The sequence below is a fragment of the Citrus sinensis genome, chromosome 4 (genome assembly GCF_022201045.2).
Source record: "Citrus sinensis cultivar Valencia sweet orange chromosome 4, DVS_A1.0, whole genome shotgun sequence".
NCBI classification, from domain to species: domain Eukaryota; kingdom Viridiplantae; phylum Streptophyta; class Magnoliopsida; order Sapindales; family Rutaceae; genus Citrus; species Citrus sinensis.
In genome coordinates, this window is record NC_068559.1 from 13830145 (window position 1) to 13845837 (window position 15693).

General features: G+C 35.9%; 1 non-coding gene across 1 annotated transcript; it reads right to left on the reverse strand.

Annotated features, from left to right (window-relative positions):
* Positions 1-7755: 7755 nt before the first annotated feature.
* On the reverse strand, positions 7756-7862 carry LOC127901976 (small nucleolar RNA R71). Its single transcript, XR_008054381.1, has one exon. It is a non-coding gene; the product is annotated as a small nucleolar RNA R71 (small nucleolar RNA).
* Positions 7863-15693: the final 7831 nt, after the last annotated feature.

Consider the following 15693-nt stretch of genomic DNA (forward strand, 5'->3'; position numbering starts at 1 on the left):
CCCTTATAGATGGGCAAATTTACTTAAATGGAAAGAAGAAAGTTGACTTTGTTAAGCACATCCATGAAAAGGCAAGGCGAAACATTGGGAAGAAAACCAAAGAATATGCTAACCAAGCTAATAAAGGTGCAAGAAAGTTGTATTTGAACAAGAAGATTGGGTTTGGTTATATATGATGAAGTAACAGTTTCCTGTTCAAAGGCATTCAAAACTACTTCCAAGGGGTAATGGACCATTTCAAGTGATTGAAAGAATCAATGACAATGCTTATAAATTGGGTTGCCCAAATAAGTATAATATGACTGCAGGCTTCAATGTAGATGAAGATTCGAGAAAAAATATTTTTCAAAATGGGGAGAATGATGAGAACCATGTTGCTAAGCTTTACAAGATCCGTTAAGCATCCATGGAGGTCCAATGACAAAGGTAAGAACTAAGAAAATAAAGGAAACATTAAATGGATTAATTGAGCGCGTCTCAAATTTATGCCTTGTAGAAGACATTGTTTGCTCAAATTAAGTATATAAGAAGTCAATGCCTTGCCAATGTTATTTAAGGTTCTAAATTTGATTTGGAGTAACTTGCATGAAGAAAAGAAAATAAGACCTTATCAAATTAAGAAGAAAATTAGACAGAATCTTTGTTTTCTAATCTATTTTTGAAACAAGATTTTTTATGTCTTTTCTATTTTATGATTTTTTATTTCCTTTTCACTTTATATTTAGCAATAAGGAAAACCTTACTCCATTAGCAAAATTCAACTATATAAACCCATGTAATTTGAGAGTATAAAAATAGTGAGAGCTTTTCTCTTTGGTTTTTCAATGAATTTTTGGAACTTATCAAGATTTCATTTTGTGGCGTTCTTTCTTGACTTATCGCTTACAATCTTCTCTTCTTTCTTGAGTATGGTGTCAACCCTAAATTTCTTAAACCATTGGTTCTTATCTTTATAGATAAAAGGTCAAGGTCTTTATTTTATATTTGTTTGAATCTGAATTAAAACGATACTTGGCAAAAGAACCTCATTAAGTGCAAGATTTCACTTATCTTTGTGAGGTTCACATTACACATACCTTTATTGACTTTAACTAGATAAAAAATATATAAAAAGTACCTAAGGATGGCAATAGTACCCGCGAACCGCAAACCTACTCAAACTTGCGGCCAAAATCCGCCCGTTGTGAGTAATATTGCGGGTTGGGGGCTTGTTTGGTAAGTGCCAAATATCTTACGGATACCCGCATCGGTGTCCACCAATTTGCACATTTTTTCAATTATTTTTTAAAATGTTAATAATTTTAAAACTTATTATAATTATTCTATACAAATTAATTTCATTATATAATTATAGATTATTATATACTTATTATGATTTTGTTCTTCAAATTAGACTATATACAGTATTAGTGTTAAAAAAATATTAATCTTAAATAATTATTGTAGGAATCGTGTTGGATGGGTGCAAATAGTGATGAATAAAATAAAGATCTAAACTTTTAGAGCTTGTGTTGAATGAGAATGTGAGATGATGATTGTTGATGGTGCAATGGTGCAACTTTTGCATAATTGTGTTTTTACTTTTGGTTAGTAGTTTATGATTTTTTTCTTTTTTTTTTTTGTTGAAAGCATTTTTGTGTTTGTGTATTCCATACTTAAATTTGAGAATTGGTGTTGGTTTAATGTTGAAATTTTAATTTTTCATTTACATTGATTAATGTTTTCACTAAATTTTCATTAGGATTCAATTTGAACCAATTGGATGTGCTCACTGGATCTAGCTCAAATCTGACTCAAACAAATAAATTTATATTTAAGGGGGGCCTTGTGTTAAAGTTGACTCTAGGTGTCATTTTTTAATGTTTGGAGCAGATGGTTTAGCTGAGGTACCCTTGAAGGTGAGCTAAATTAATGTGCATAATGAGCTAAGGTGGTCATATGATGAATAATAGGGAGAACTCAGTGAAGCATTGTTGTAGTTGGTATAGGGGGCTAATCTGTGTTAAGGTGTATCTCAAGTGTACTTGAAAGATAGCTCAGGTAGTCTCACATAATATTTAGTGTATCTAAGGTATCTCAAATAAGCTAATACTTAAAACACAATCTCAATTTGAAAATATAGCAAAATAAATATAAATACAAAGAACACGCAACATTTACATGGTTCAGCCTACCTACTTCTACGGGAGCAAGTCATCACCCAATTCACTGCATATTTGGTATTGATAAAGATAAAGATAATGAAAAAAGATATGGAGAGTGACAATATGATGGAGAATATGATGAAAGTGAATAATAGAAATGTCCTCCCAAAAAAGGAGATGTGGGTAATAAACTAAAAGATGGACAAAGAAAGTGTGTAATAGAGAGGAGAGTAAGTAAGAGAGAGTCTTAGTGGAGGCTAGTGGTAAGGAGAATACATAAAAGTTAGAGCTAGATATCATTCTTAGGTTCAAAGGAGAGAATGTTTTTAGGCTTGTGTGTCATATTTAGGGAAAAAAAGGACAACAATATTCCTTTTGTACTAGGTTTATTCTTTCTCATAAATATCTGGAAGCATCCAACCTTGATAATTGATATCCAAGCGCATCTGACACAGTAAATTCTTCTAAATGGCATCTTTATACTGCTCTAAGTATTGTGTTTATTTTGCCTTTGTAATTATCCACGTGTCATTCATTTATTAGTCCTATCCTTTTAAGTTAACCCTCAAAGAAGATACCCCTAGTTTCTTGTGTTGAAAGAATTGAAGCACAAGAAAAGCGAAGAATAAATTTGGAGTTGATGACATGTAGCTGCTTTCCAACTATTTATTTACTTGTTTTGTAACCCTTTTGGGGTAGGTAAGGTAACTAAAGTAATAAATATCTTTCATGGTGATTCCCTCAAGAGCTTCCTCAGCCATCTAATAAATATCTGTTGGGGGGACTTAGCATAAGATTTCTAGGTATCCAACCCAAAAGACTAGCCTTTTAAGTGGAGTGACCTACCACCTTATAAACCCAAGCATCTCCCTTTTACTAGCGAATGTGGGACACAACTCAACAATCCCCCCCTCGGACGAAACCACCGTCGGACTCTGGTCCTTTCGTCCGACACACCTGAGTTGTTCCACCACCACATTCCGGCTACTAGGGTCTAGCTCTGATACCACTTGTTGGGGGGACTTAGCATAAGATTTCTAGGTCTCCAACTCAAAAGACTAGCCTTTTAGATTGAGTGACCTACCACCTTATAAACCCAAGCATCTCCCCTTTACTAGCCAATGTGGGACACAACTCAACAATATCTTTCATGTAGACTTATTTTGGAGTTTCTTTATCTCTCTAATTATGGTGATTCCCTCAAGAGCTTCGTCAGCCATCTAACTATGATGATTTACTTTAGAGTCCTCATAGCCCTCTGATCATGACGAATTACTCAGGAGCTATCTTGGCCCTCTGATCATGGTGATTTATTTAGGAGCTTTCTTAGCCCTCTAATCATGGCAATTTCCACATAAGCATTCTTAGCTCTTTGATCACATGGCAATAAAATACAGTTATAAAACATGCTGGTATACATTGATTTCATAGAAGAGCAATTCTTGATCCCATATATATTGATGAATCAATAGTTATAGAGCTCTTTTTCAGACTACTACAGCTCTTTTAATTACCGCCTAATCTCCCAACATGTAGCTATTGTGTGTGTGCCAATGTGAAGGTTAAAGATTCTCGAGTAAGAGTCTCCCGTAGTGGGTTCGAACCACTTCTACCTTTAACCAATGGCACTATTTTTCATCTTATTCAATTAAAAATTAAGCAATCATCATAGGAGCAGAGAAGTAACTTCAATCCATTTAGCGAACATAATTATTATCCTAATGCACATTTTCTAATAGATATTTTTATTTAGTGAAACAAGAGTGAACAAGCAAATAATTATACTGGATGACTAAAAAAAAAAACCTATGAACACAATAATATTTCATAAGAATCAACTAATATTGATGGAATCAAAACAATCAATCAAAAGATAGATTGTCTCTATATTAATTAGTGATTAAAAAAAATTGATTGTCAATTAACATATATGTTGATTGACTCAATCTTTGCTAATCAATTATTATTCTCAAAATATTTTAATTGAATCATTTCCTTTTAAATTCTTTAGGTACCTATATAAATTAAGCCCTTATGCTCATGAATTCATGAATTAATAAGAATAAATTTATCTTTCTTATATTGTTTTTGAAAATTTTTCAAGGTATTAGAGTGAGTTTGAGAGTTTTTAAATTCATAAGTTTAGTCTTAGCCATCATGTCAATGATAGGTTTCCAGAGCATGGGAGTCTAAAAAAGGTAAAGACATGAGTTCCTTCCTGATTGTTTTTTAATATTTCTCCCTAAAAAAAAAAGGTTTTCAATGGCCCCATTAACCACCACTTCCATCATAACAAATGAAATGATGTCAAAAGAAAAGGGAATGAAAAGAATCCTTAAAATTAAAGTTTTGGTTGACAAGATTAATGGAATGACTTCCTAAATCGCAGAATTCCATAACAATATCACAAGAATGAAGATAAAGTCCTTGAGTGAAGATCCTTTTAAAAAAAAAATCTAAGGAACGACCTTTATATTGAAGGAATTCCTTAATCAAAGGAATTTACTTATGACTTTTCATGGTCCCAAAGAAAAAAATGTACATGGAAACAATTTGAAGATTTCGTAGACAAGGTTCAAAGTGTTCACTTGTATATTTCCATAATGATGATTTTGATGATAACAAACACGTTTTAAATAGATTAAATTTGAAGAAGTCTTTAATCGGATTAAAATACATAGGTTGCATAATGATTTGAGCATAGAATAAATTTCTGGAAGTAAACAGATTTCTGTTAACTTTCCACATAATGATTTGTATTTCATTTACTTGACTACCTCATCCAGGTCGGCTTGCTCTATAGTATACTCCAACACATGGTTACTCTTAGATAGGGTCATAGTGATGAATTGACTAGGCTAGATGTCGGTTTACTTGACTACCTCATCCAGAGAAGGCAAGTGAACCTATCATACACTATCTTAGGTCATATGTTATCCACACCTGTAGTAACCAATTGGTCCCTTCCTTATGACAGTATCACTACTAAGATACTAAGGCATTTCCATGTACCCCTGACTGAGCCTATTTATACCAAGATTAAGAAGTTGGGTAGAGAGATTATTTATGGGATTGGATTCTCTAGGAGACGTAGTGATGATAAAGTCCTCAATAATGTCTATCTAGAGGATCAGTTGCCAAACTTTAGATTAGGAGCTAGACCACGAGCACCTTGCAGAGCAACAGTAGCGTAGTCCCAGGCTGAGCACCATAACAATTCCACAGAAGGAATTCTGCGATTTCCATCATACTTCCACATGAGCCTAATGAGCACCACAACACCATAACAATTCCTCTAGGGAGGAGGCTGAGTGTTGAGTGTTAGAAAATGCATATTTATAAAGGAGAAAACCGTCATTTTACATTTCAAGTCTTACTAACAACCATTACTTTTATGTATTTAACCTTCTTGTGATTTAATTACATGTGTTTTATTTTAATTAAGTATTTTATGTATTTTAGGGGCATTATAGTCATTTCACAATAAAGGAGAAATCAGACGGCAAAACGGACATCACTTTTGAACTCAGGACGGTCAAAAACCTTAGGAGGAGCATAAAAGGAAAAATGGCACTATTCACATGTACGGTACTATTCACATGTACGGTACTGTCTACGTTACTGTTCACGACACTGTTCACATAGACGGATGATGACGTGGCATTGACCGATGATGTGGCATTGACTGATGAGGTGTCACGATCTTGTTGGACTAAAATTCTTATGTACTGTTGATGGTGACGTGGCAGCATATCAGTGGACGAAAAATCTCGTCTACGGTGCATGCATCACACAGGATTATTTTCAACCAAACCGCGTTACTGTTTATCCGGGTCAAACCGCGTTACTGTTCAAAGTCGGGTCAAACCATGTTACTGTTCATCCGCGTGGTCAAACCGTGGACTGTTGACTGATGACGTGGCGCAATCCTGAGCGTCCAAACTGTTTTTAATCCGATGGCCATGATTTACTCCATGTATCTATAAAAAGGGGGCCTCTCCCCCCTAATTTGATATCTCTGAATCCATTTTTGGGATCCATTTTCTGTAATTCCTTCTCCATCTTGTATTTTCTTTATATTTTAATAAATTCCCATTTTGCCCCTAGTTCAATTATGAGTGGCTAATTTTCTTTCAAGCTTGGGTTGAAGGTGAAGTCTCAACATGTGTCATGGGCTTAATTTGGTAAATTTATTTTCTCTTCCCCTCTAATTTTTGTGGATGTTTTGACTTCTCGTCGACAAATAATAATAGTCTTGTCTAGATACCGCCTTGGTTACACCGGCTCTCTAGTATAAGGTTATTATTATTTGGCACGATAAGCCCTTAGCACCATATTGATTAGAGCGTGGTTCATGAGGTGTGGATTCCCCCCTCATGATTTAATTGGCATTAATACGGATTATTTAGCCCATGATGCATGTTGATACGGATCCAGATACCCAAGTACGTCATTTTAATAGAATTCTCTTTAATTTATTCTCTCCATTGCAATTCCAATTTTAGAATTTATTCTCGCCATTTTAATTTAAGTATTAGCATATTCCAAATCATTTCCACCATAAATCCAACTACCCATTTACAAAATTAATTCTATATATAATTAAAATCCACCTCCTCGTGGGATCGACACTCGTCACCATTAGTCTATACTACAATAGATTCGTGCGCTTGTGAGTACATTAAAATTTCACAACAAGTTTTTGGCGCCGTTGCCGGGGAGGTAAGTAATTTTAATTCATAGAATTAATTTTTTTTGAATAATTTCTTTTATTTGTTTTCTTGTATTTTTTTTATTAAATTAAAAAAAAAGAAAAAAAAAAGTGAATCTACATTTAAAGGTTAGTATTTCTTTTCTTTTTCTCTTCTTTAAAATTCTGTAATTTAATTTTCCATTTATTTTTCTTTGTAATTTTTTTTTGTTTATCTTATTAATTTAATTTTTAGTTAATTTCTTTCACGTATTTATTTTTGTATATTTTTATAGAAAGGTTGTAATAGCGCAATAAGGTTAGTATCGTAATTTCTCCCTCTTCTTTATTTTTATTTATTTTGTTCCCATCTTTATTTTTTGTTTTGTTTGCATCTTTATTTTTATTTTATTTATTTTGCATGCATGGTCGTAGGTCATTATTACCTAATCTTGAACCTATAGACCTTGAATTAGAAAAAACACTTCGCACACAAAAGCACATTAAAAATAAATTTGAAATGGATTTGCAACCACAAGAGAGGCCATTTAAGGACTACTTCAGTCCCTTAGCTAATTTGAGTATATCATGCATAAGATACCCAAATGTAGCTGCTAGGAGTTTCGAATTAAAACCTAGTGTGCTAAATTGTCTCCCCACATTTTATGGCCTAGAAAATGAGGATCCATATAATCATCTGAATGATTTTCATGCCATTTGTCAAACTTTTAAATATGAAAATTTTTCAGACGATGATGTTAAACTTAGACTATTCCCATTTTCTTTAAAGGATAGAACTCGTTCATGGCTTAATACATTGCCTGCTAATAGCATTGCATCATGGGAACAAATGGTTACAAAATTTTTAAATAAATATTTCCCAGTGCATAAAATTTTTAAATAAATATTTCCCAGTGCATAATTATTTGCAGGGAAATCTCGGAGTTTACCCAGAAAGATGACGAGCAATTTTTCGAAACATGGGAGCGATTCAATGGGCTACTCTTGAAGTGTCCACATCATGGGTACGAGAAATGGCACCAATGCCAATACTTTTTGGAGGGATTATTGCCAAATGTGCAAGAATGGCTAATGGCAACAAGTGGAGGAGAGCTAATGTCAAAAAGTACATCCGAGATTTGGGAATTCTTCCAGCGACAAGCGGATAATTCCCAACAACGGAGTCGATCACTTAGGAATACTAGAAGAATTAAAGGAGTAAATGAGGTTCAAATTGGCGAGTCAACTTCGGGAATCAAAGAAGTCAAGGAGATGGTTGAAGGTCTTGCTCGACAAATAGCATCGTTATCGACTGCTAAATCAACAGAGCCACATGACCATGACTCATACTCAGATCAAGCCAATGCCATAGGTGTAATGAGAAAACCATCGAATTACAACCCATACTCCAACACATATAACCCTGGATGGAGAGACCACCCCAATTTTTCATGGTCTCAAGGATTCCAACAGAATGGACCAGCAGCTCCAGCTCCACCAATGCAACAAATTTCTCAAAATCCTCAAGCCTCTCAGCCCCCATTTAGACCATACAATCAGAACCAGAACTACTCTCAACCCAGACCATGGGAGGATTCATTCCAAAATCTCAAGAATCTTACTCACTCTACGATTGAGCAACAGAACCGCACCATTGATGGACTACGAAATGAGTTGAGAGCAGGCTTCAACTCACAAGCTCAATCGGTTTCAAGCCTCGAGAAGATGGTGGGACAACTTGCTTCTTCAGTTCAGACCTTGGCAATGACCGTTGAGAAAGGCAAATTTCCAAGTCAACCAGTGCCTAATCCTAAAGGAGTACATGAAGCAAGTACCAGTTCACCACAGCAACATGGAGAGATCAAAGCAGTAATGACTTTGCGAAAAGGAAAGGAAGTCGACAACAAAGTGGAGATGCCGGTGACAAAAGAAAATCAAATTGTACCTGTGAATGTTGAGGACTCATCACCGGAGGAGAAAGAAGAAACTAACCCACGAGAATACGTTCCCAAAGCTCCATTTCCTCAAAGGTTAGCTAAAGGAAAGAAGGGAAAATCCACAGGTGAGATTCTTGAAATCTTCAAACAGGTAAGTGTTAACATCCCTTTACTTGATGCTATTAAACAAGTTCCATCTTATGCCAAGTTTCTTAAAGACCTTTGTACTAAAAAGAGAAATATGCATGTTCAAAAGAAGGCATTTTTAACAGAAAACGTTAGTTCTATACTCCAACATAAAATTCCATTAAAATGCAAAGACCCAGGCTCCCCCACTATCTCATGTAGTATAGGGAACCACACAATTGAGAATGCTTTGTTGGATTTAGGAGCTAGTGTAAATTTGTTGCCTTATTCAGTATTTGTGAAACTTGGACTTGGAGAATTACACCCAACTCCAGTGGTGTTACAGCTTGCAGATCGGTCCACGAAAATACCTCGTGGTATTGTGGAGGACGTGCTTATCCAGGTAGACAAGTTTTATTTTCCTGTTGATTTTATTGTAATTGACACTCAACCAATACAGGATTCAAGGAAGCACATCCCCATTATTCTAGGCCGACCTTTCTTGGCAACTGCGGATGCTCACATTCAATGCAGGACTGGAAATATGCAGTTGTCCTTCGGCAACATGACTATGGAGCTGAACATCTTCAACATTGCCAAACAACCTCACAGTGCAGATGATGGAATTGTTGATGTGGATTTAATTGAAGCATTAGTTGATGATACTTTTGTTTCAAACCTTAGTGATGATCCTTTACAAACATGTTTAACTCACTTTGGTTTGGATTTTGATATTGACAGATCGGTCGATGAGGTCAACGCCCTGCTTGACTCAGCACCATCCATGGACACTAATAAATGGAAGTCAAGAGTTGAACAACTAGCACCATCAGAGAAGAAACTCATCCCATCATCAGAATCACCACCGAAACTCGAGCTCAAACCATTGCCCAACACATTGGAATATGCATTTTTGGGAGAAGAAAGTACCCTGCCGGTAATCATCTCATCATCCCTAAATGACGAACAAAAAGGTAAGTTGTTGGATGTTTTAAAAGAGCACAAAGGAGCATTAGGATAGACCATAGCAGACATTAAAGGTATAAACCCAATAGACTGCATGCATTACATTCACCTTGATAAAAATGCTAAATCTACTAGGGAAATGCAGCGTCAGTTAAATCCTAATATGAAAGAAGTTGTTAGAACTGAAGTCCTTAAGCTATTAGATGCAGGTATCATTTACCCCATTTCTGATAGTTCATGGGTCAGTCCTGTACAAGTTGTCCCCAAAAAGTCAGGAGTTACAGTAGTTACGAATGCTGATAATGAATTGATACCCACTAGAGTGACTACAGGATGGCGTGTATGCATTGATTATAGAAAGTTGAATTCTGTCACACGTAAAGACCATTTTCCTTTACCATTTATTGATCAAATGCTTGATATATTAGCAGGACATGAATTTTATTGCTTTCTAGATGGCTACTCAGGATATAATCAGATTCCCATAGCACCAAAAGATCAAGAGAAAACTACTTTCACTTGCCCTTTTGGCACATTTGCATATAGAAGAATGCAATTTGGATTATGTAATGCACCTGCTACATTTCAACGATGCATGCTAAGCATTTTTTCTGATATGGTTGAACGATTTCTTGAAGTCTTTATGGATGATTTTTCTGTCTTTGGTGACTCGTTTGATCAATGTTTACATCATCTAACACTAGTTCTGCAGAGATGTGTCGAGAAGAACTTGGTCTTAAATTGGGAGAAATGCCATTTTATGGTAAAACAAGGTATTGTTCTCGGTCACATCATTTCGAGCAAAGGTATTGAGGTTGACAAAGCCAAGGTGGATCTCATTTCTAATCTTCCTCCACCCAAAACAGTCAGAGAAGTAAGATCTTTCCTTGGGCATGCTGGGTTCTATAGACGTTTCATTAAAGATTTTAGCAAAGCTTCTAGACCCTTATGCAATTTACTTGCTAAGGATGTACCTTTTGTCTTTGATGATTCATGTCTTGTTGCGTTTGAAAAATTAAAGCATTTGTTGACATCATCACCCATCATTCAGTCCCCGAACTGGAGTTTACCATTTGAACTCATGTGTGATGCATCTGATTATGCAGTAGGAGCAGTATTAGGACAAAGAGTTGATCGAATTCCCCACGTTATTTACTATGCTAGTATGACATTGAATGATGCACAGTTGAACTATTCAACTACTGAAAAAGAAATGCTAGCAGTAGTGTTTGCATTAGAGAAATTTCGATCTTATCTCATTGGTTGTAAAATAATCGTGTTCACAGATCATGCTGCTCTTAAATATTTTCTCACAAAGAAAGATGCAAAAGCTAGACTAATTCGTTGGGTGTTACTTTTGCAGGAATTTGACTTGGAATTCAAAGATAAAAAAGGGACAGAAAATGTTGTGGCGGACCACCTCTCTCGTCTCCATCTTGACACAATTACAGAGCCATTAATATTGAATGAGTCATTTCCAGATGAACAATTAATGAGTGTGGAAGTATTACCTTGGTATGCTGATATAGTTAATTATCTTGTTACAGGTAAACTTCCTGAGCATTGGACCAAGCAAGACAAGGCAAAATTCTTTGCAGAGATAAAGAATTTCTTTTGGGATGACCCGTATTTGTTCAAGTATTGTGCGGATCAAATTGTTAGACGATGTGTCCCAGAAAGTGAAATTCAGAATATCCTTTCATTCTGCCATGAACAAGCTTGTGGAGACCATTTCAGTGCTAAGAAAACAGCGACTAAAGTTTTACAATGTGGTTTCTATTGGCCATCTATATTTCGAGACGCTTACACTTTCTGTTCTTCATGTGATAGGTGTCAACGAATGGGAAGCATTACACGAAGGAACATGATGCCACTAAATCCAATTTTAGTGGTTGAGATTTTTGACGTATGGGGTATCGACTTCATGGGACCCTTTCCCCCGTCTTTTGGCCATCAATACATATTGGTTGCTGTTGACTACGTATCGAAATGGGTAGAAGCAATTCCATGTAGGACCAATGATCACAAGGTGGTAATAGCATTTTTAAAAAGCAACATTGTTTCGCGCTTTGGATTCCCTCGAGCAATAATCAGTGATGGTGGTGCCCACTTTTGTAACAAAGCATTCAAAGCTCTTTTGACAAAGTATTCAATCACACACAAAGTGGCGACCCCGTATCATCCGCAAACCAGTGGCCAAGTTGAGATCTCCAATCGAGAAATAAAGCACATATTAGAAAAAACGGTGAGGCCGGACAGAAAAGATTGGTCATTAAGACTTGATGATGCCTTATGGGCATATAGAACGGCTTTCAAGACCCCGATTGGGATGTCACCCTACAGGCTAGTGTATGGAAAAGCTTGCCACCTACCTGTGGAACTCGAGCATCGTGCATATTGGGCCATCAAGAAATTCAATTTTGACATGCAGCAAGCCAGCTCAGAAAGAAGATTACAGCTGGCAGAACTTGAAGAAATTCGCAATGATGCATACGAAAATGCCAAGATTTACAAGCAACGAATGAAAGTCTTCCATGATAAGCAAATTATGAGAAAATCGTTCACTCCAGGTCAGAAAGTGCTTTTGTTCAATTCTCGCTTGCACCTATTCCCAGGTAAGTTACGCTCTCGTTGGTCTGGTCCCTTTATTGTTCATACTGTTTTTCCACATGGGGCAATTGAAATTAAGGACCCAAAGAACAGTGTCACGTTTAAAGTTAATGGTCAAAGATTAAAGCCATATCTAGAATACCAACCACGTGGAGAAGACACCGAAATAAATTTGAGTGACCCACCAGATTTGAATTGATTTTTTCCTTTCTTTTCGTTGATTTGATTTTGTTTTCTTTCTTTATATTATTCTTTTGCTAATTGAAATTGTTTTTGCATAAGTGTGTTTATTTTACCATTAAGTTTTCTCTTATCATTTTTAATCATGAGTCTCATACTTAGACCGTTCCTCCTGAACATTCTTAAACCACTTCAACGTGTCAAAACTCATCTCAAAAGGCAGATTCAATTTTGTAAAACACAACGCATTTGGGCTCTACAACCACCAGAGTTAGTAGCCTATGTTGAGGGTTTAGAACGCCAACTCAGAGACATTGAGAGAAGTGTTTACGACATCCAGTTGGAGCTTGAGGTAAATTCAATAAGAGGACGGTTTTAATTTTCTTTGTGTGTTTTAATTTGTTTTTCTATTTGTGTGCTTTAGTTTGTTACCCCGGTGAAGTGGCGGATAACGGTACTCCGTGACAATCAAGTCGGTTACTTCAGTTTCCCATAATAACTGATATTCTGAGGCGAAGGTATGGACAGAAACGAGATTCTAGCGAAACTTCACAAGCGATTCCCTTCACTTCCTCAGAATGCCCTCCTTACAATCTATAAAGCTCCGTCCGAACGCATGCGATTACTCATGAGGAATAACATACCTGCTGACATCCGTTGGTTAATCGAGGTTAAAGTACGATCGGCAGGTGAGTTACCTCCAAAATTTATTGCATACATGCCTGGTTGTGGTAAAGGAAATTATGCAAGAAAACGACGAGCTCGAAGAATTTCTGTTGCTTGTCATAAGTGTGCCAGAATGAGTTGCAATAAAAACCCATGTTCTTTAGGAATGATGTCTGATAACAGGGAAGATAAGATTCAATTCATTAGGGATGGCTTGAATAAGGAGTCATTGGATGATATCCTTTTGTCTCTTGAAACGCATCTCAGTGGATATGTGCAAGGAGCTATTCTCCAGTTATGGCCATTATTCCAGAAAGAGTATGCACGATATAGTCTCGGGAATCTGACTATAAACGACCCTGTTTGCCAGTTTATAAGAAAACTGGATAGGAAGCCTATCCTCGACCCATAGAGGGCGTTCAAGCCGTTTCTGGACGTAAAACCAGAGGAAGATGTGAGCCACAGTCGCAACTACCTGTAAATATCCTTTTATTTTATTGTTATTTTATTTCACTATTGTCTTATTGTTTGCATTATTGTCTTTAATAATTTTATTACTGTTTGCTTTTTCCTTTTTACTATTTTCTTTTTGACTTGCGAGCCACGTGCTTTACGCGTTATTTGACACTGACATATTACCTCATACACAACCATGACCCACTATCACCGAGACTCTTAAATGTGATTTCTTTTTTGTCAAGCACTCACAAATTATTTTTGAGAAGTATCACAATGTCAGCTACTCCTAATAGACAATTCAAGAACATTTGTGTGCTTTCTGGATTTACATATGGCAAACATAAAGAGTTCGTTGAGGCAGCCATAGATCTTGGTCGAAGCATAGCAGCGAGAAAATTACACTTGGTGTATGGAGGAGGTAACCGAGGGTTATCAAAAATGGTCTCAGAAGCAGCTTTTATCAGAGGAAGTCAAGTGTTAGGCATCATCCCAAGAGTCTTAAAACCATTGGGCAGTTCGTCTGACTCATCAATTGGAGAAGAGTTAGTCGTCTAAAGTATGCAGGAAAGAATAACTGAAATGCTTAATCATGCTGATGCTTTTATTTTCCTTCCAGGAGATCTTGCAACACTAGAGGCACTTATCACGCTAGCATATTGGGCCCATCTGCACATCCACCAGAAACCCATCGGTTTGTTAAATGTCAATAACTTTTATGATGGCTTTATCGCATTTCTTAACCATGCAATAAAAAAACTATTTCATTCCCTCTAATGCGAAAAAACTCTTTATTTGTGCTCACACTGCTAATGAGCTACTTGATATGTTACAAGCTTATCGACCGGAGCCAGACCCCTGGACCTTTGTGTTGGAGCGTCCAAATAATGATGGTAACAGTAGCCGCAGTAAGAAGTACAAATTAGATTTAACTCTCCGCCTGTAAATATTTTCTTCTGTGTTGCACCACCTAGGTGATGTCTTCTAAACTCTACTTCTTTCATTTCAAACATTGAGGACAATGTTTCGTTCTGGTTGGGGGGAGGGAATAGTCGACAATTGTGGAATTTTGGTTAAGTTTTTACTAATTTTTTGTTGTAGAAACTAACTGTTGCTAACTTTTTGTGTTGAAGATGGCTGAATATGGAGTGTAGTGACTCTAGAAACGCATCTTCATCGTTTAAAAAAAATATTTTAAAAAAAAAATTCAGACATTTTCTTTTTCTTTATTATGTGTTTATGTTTATTTTTCTTCTTTTTAATTTCTCCTCTATAAATATACATTTTCTAACTTTTGAGTCGAAGATGGCTGAATATGGAATGTAGTTCCTCTAGAAACGCATCTTCTTTTAAAAAAAAAATCATTTTCGTTTTCTATCATTTTACGTGTAACTTTTCTAATTAGTTTGTATGTATCATTTTCACATTTCTGCATGCATATTTTCCTTTCATGCTTAGAATAGATTGGGGGGTAGAATGTTGTTTGAAAAAAAAAATTGTTTGATTTATTTTAACATTGGATGACATGATTAATTTCAAATTTTAGTATTTGTATTATCTTTGGTCTTAAGTGATGTTACATTATGTTTGCTACTCTACATGTTGATGTTGGAGACAAATATGAGTTGCTTGAAGGAATGAACATGTCATAATAAATACCAAGTGAGTTTTTGAGCCTATCATTTTTCTTGGAGAGTAACCCTTTTGCCCATTCTCTATACAGCTTAGCAGTTTATTATTTTATACACGATCTCTAGATTTCTTTTGAGTTAACCCTTAAAAAAAATGGTAAAATAAAAAAAAAAGAAAAAGAAAAAAAATGTGTGTTGCTACATTGGGAGGCCCATCTAACTAGTAGATATGGATGATTATTTAGAGCCCTAAAAGACGATGGAAAGGCCATCTTTGATCCGTTTGA